The 4,201-nt window shown below is 44.1% G+C and overlaps 1 pseudogene; it reads right to left on the reverse strand.

Moving 5' to 3' along the window:
* Window positions 1-3,017: 3,017 nt before the first annotated feature.
* On the reverse strand, window positions 3,018-3,110 carry LOC121398483 (annotated as a pseudogene).
* Window positions 3,111-4,201: the final 1,091 nt, after the last annotated feature.

Raw genomic sequence — 4,201 nt, forward strand, 5'->3', positions numbered from 1 at the left:
TAGAAAGCTTAAAGAAAGCTCAATATTAGATTGCAGATAAAGTTTTGCGTGCCCATTGTGTATTGTGGGTACAGAGTAGGATTATAAAGATGATTACAATGTCACAGATCATACACACAAGCAATGACATATGAAATGTTGTTGGTTTGCAAATGCATTCATCTATTAAAAAGCAATAAAAGCAGAGCTGCCCTGGGAGCGTCACATGTTAAATACTATTAGGACATTTAAAAATGGCATTCTCTGGAAATTTAGTGTCATGTGATACAGCTCATCGGCAGAATACATGCATTTGGTCTGATGCCGATTGATTTAGGAAAGAAGTCATTTTCGCTGACGTTACTCTGATTGAAGCATATTGATTGGACTCGGGCACTGGCATCAGTGGAGTAATACATTTTAAAATGAATTTCATGAATAAATATTCAAATAAGCACTTTCTGAAGGCATAACAAAATTGAGACCTTAATGGCAACTTGAATAACTTACATTACAGAGCACCGTATGGTACTAATAGCAAACAAATCAGCTGTGCTCCATTCTAGATGGTATGGCTGAACTCCCTATGCTTTAGGAATAAAAATAAAATACGTGGATTACGGATGACGGTTATTGAAAAATGTAATTTATTTTATTACAGGCTTTAGCGTAAAGTAAGGCCTCAAAGAACAAACCATAAATAGATGATTGCGGCGGTGTTCCAAAGGTCCATTCAATATGAATTTATATAGCCACAAAAAGAAAATGTTCTTTATTATTTTAACTTTATATTAAAGGCTTCTACAGTCATTGTCATATTTGCAGTGGTGGGTGAAGCTTTCAGGGCAATGAAATGCTGTGCTATGGTGTACATGCCACTGCCTGCATTTAATAAAGGGATACTTGGATTTCTACAAGGGAGTATTAGATTCCTGATATATAATTTCCTTTAGTAGTGAATTTATTTAAAAAAATATTTATGGTTGAAAGTTTCCATGTCTAATTGGCATCATTTTCAGTGATCAGCTCAAGAGTGATGTGTGCACCTTGTTCTTTAGACACAAATGCACTGTACCTGATGATGTAGGGAGCAGAGGGAACGCTGAAGCTCCTGCCTGTCTATGAAGTGGTAGATTTACGGCTCCTTTGTGTCAATAGCTGCAACTTAGCTATTTGGAAGTGTAAAAAGTGCATTTTGATGCAAGAACAGAGCTGGGTCAGGCTGGCCAGTTGCCATAGGCAACCTGGCCTGCGCCCTTCCCCCCATGTGCAGGCAGATAAATGCGCACATGCTCAATGTCGGAGGAGAGGGAGGGCGGGAGCGCACAGAGACTACCTGCCGCAGGGGACAAGGTCCCTGACTAGGGGTAGACATAGAAGAGTGGCATGTGCACAGTGCCCCCCAACCATTTCGCTCTAGACACGTGCCTTTTCTACCTACCCCTAGTTTAAGCCCTGCACAAAAATTTTACATGCAACTGACTGCAGGGAAACTTACGTGAGTGCCAACTGTGCTTGCAGGGGTACATTACACATTTTATCTTCTTTGTGTCCTCTAGAGTTTCAGAAGGTTGATCTTACTCTGGTTCATTACCTGTGAAAAACGTAAGTTAACCACTGCTGCCATTAGTTGAGAGGTGTCAATATTACTAAACACATATAAATATATTGATTGTCTATTCCCTTCTTAAAGGCTGATTTTGATTTTCCTGCTGTCATAATAAGGTATACAAACTTATTCATATGAATGAGTATCCAGAGGCAGGGTTAGATGTATCCAGTGCTGAAACTAGGGGTAGGTAGAAGAGCCACCTGCCTAGAGCTCAACAATTAGAGGCAGCTTGGCAGGTACCTATTAACCTTCTTCTGCCTACTGCTAGTCCACGTTTGCTTCCCTCTCTGGCTCTCCCCTCCCTCCTCCTCTCTCCTTCACCCGCCCCTCCCTCCTCCCCTTCCCCTCCCTCCTCCCCCTTGCTTCCCCTTGACCTCCCTCCCCGCCTTCTGTGCATGCACACAGTCTTAGTCAGGCGCGTGCACGTGTTCGGGAGCGCACACAGTAAGTAGTGGACTTGCTTAGGGCGTCCGGTCAGCTTGGCCCGGCCCTGGATGTATCACTGAATGCAGCATATACATGTCATGCTACATTGTGATGTTACCTGCAGGGATTCCTGTAGGGAAAATATATAATGCTGCCCCCTCACCTAATGGGCACAGGAATGCAGCTTCTAGTCGTTACAGGCAGAGCTATCAGGGGGCACAGGCATGACTCCTGTCAGGGGCCAGGCTGTGAAAGGGGTGTAGCTTTCTGACAAAGGGTGAAATTTCTAAACTAAACAGCAGATAAGTCCTTAGGCACAGCTGCTTGCTTCAGACCTTTTAGGAAGTGGTGCTCTGTTTGTTACCCTTGCTGCTTGTAGAACGGTATCAATACTCCAAATTATAATTTCAAAGAGCACTCACACAACAACTGCAATGTACAACAACTTTTTTTTTTTAATTGACACCCATAAGTGCACAGTGCATAAAGTACAAAATGCCCCAGTGAGTCCTACCAAAATGATATGGGCTCCAAAATACTCAACAGCCTCAGGCCAAAATTCACTGAAAGTGTCTAGAGTCTGTGGGCTCAACTTCGCTGAAGCTAGAGTGAGCCCCGTTGACTACGACCCCACAGACAGGGGTCAAGGGTCTTCAGAGAGTCCCTTTGTCCCAGGGTTCTGCCGATGCTTTCCCCTGGGCACCAGGAACCTGTGGCAGAGCCCAAAAGGACTAACTAAAAACATATAAAAGACATAAATAAGTGTTTTAAAATAAGTGCTTAAAAAGTGCTAAAATAATTGCTTTAAGGTGCTAGGGTATGGCTTCGGCCAGTGACTAAATAACATTTTTTCTTGACTAGCCAAAAGGTCGGAGCAAAGAAATAAAAGAGTAGTAAAAATGCAGTGCAAGTGCATGTGCCGTTCATGAGTCAGGCACCCCCCATACAGAGCACTATACCTCGGACTTCCACAGTCCTAGTAGCCCCTGGCCCGATGATCAAGTGTTTCTCCATCTCACCAGAAGAGGCTTTTACACCTCCTGATAAGAACAGATGCTACACTTGATCTTAGCCAAAAGGCTGAGATTGTGAAGTCCCATCAGGAATATGAATTGAAGCATTGCTAAATTAAAGAACAATTGTAAGGGTGCTCTGTATCAGGTAAGGGAATAGTGATGCACACTGCAGTTTGTCAGGGAGCCGGGAGCTCCCTCCAGGGAGGTAGTCAGGATCGAGGAGAAAGCCCTCTTGAGGGAGCAAGGTCGCGGTGTCCAAAGGGTTAATACAAAGAGTAGTCAGGATCCAGGCAAGAGTTCACAGGCAGGCAGAATTCAGCAAAGTCCAAAGTCCAGGCAAAGGGTCAGGAAATCGATCAGGAACAAGATTTAGCAAATAAAGCTTCACAGGAAACCCAGGATACTATAAGGAAAGTAGTCCTATACTTGGGCGCCATTCTGGCGTCTAGTTGGCGTTTTTATTTTGAATTTGGCGCCATTGTGACGTCATTGACGCCCTTGCGCCAACGTCGGCGCGCTGACGTCATCGCGCCGGCGCCGCTACCCACGTGGCGGCCATGGGCGCCGCCATTTTGGGAGCGACGCCGGCAAGGAGGGACGCGCCGCCCGGAGCTCTTGGACCTGCTCCGGGCGGCGATCGTGACACAGTTGTCTGATTCATGAGAGCATTTGTTGGGTAAATAATTTAGGCTGCAAGGTACAATTCTCATGATATTCCTAATATGAAATTTGTAGCTGCACTTCTTCTTCGAGAGGTGGTTTATGGCATATAAAGTCTTGCTGTTGAGTGGAAGGGGCTACAAACAATTTTAGATACTTTGTTAGAGTGACACACATAGTCAGTCTGTGTCTAGCTTGAGGAATCAGCCTGCAGACAGGCTACTCCATCTACTCCATGGCAGGAGACGAGGACTAGGATAGAGAGTTAAATTTAGCGATTAGTGTCATATTCTGATGCTTGTTAATAATCCTTCAGTACTTCTAATCACCCTAATAGCCTGATAAGTTCTTGTGAGAGCAAATTAATTATAGGGTAAGAATGACACCAATGACAGCACCGATTTGGGAAATAAAGCTGTGAGACCATATAATAAAGATGCAGCTTGTATAGCATGAGACAAAAAAGATAGCAATGTCTTATTAATCTTTTAAAATACTCTTTAGGGAT

This window comes from Xenopus laevis, chromosome 9_10L, assembly GCF_017654675.1.
Source record: "Xenopus laevis strain J_2021 chromosome 9_10L, Xenopus_laevis_v10.1, whole genome shotgun sequence".
Taxonomy (NCBI): Eukaryota; Metazoa; Chordata; class Amphibia; order Anura; family Pipidae; genus Xenopus; species Xenopus laevis.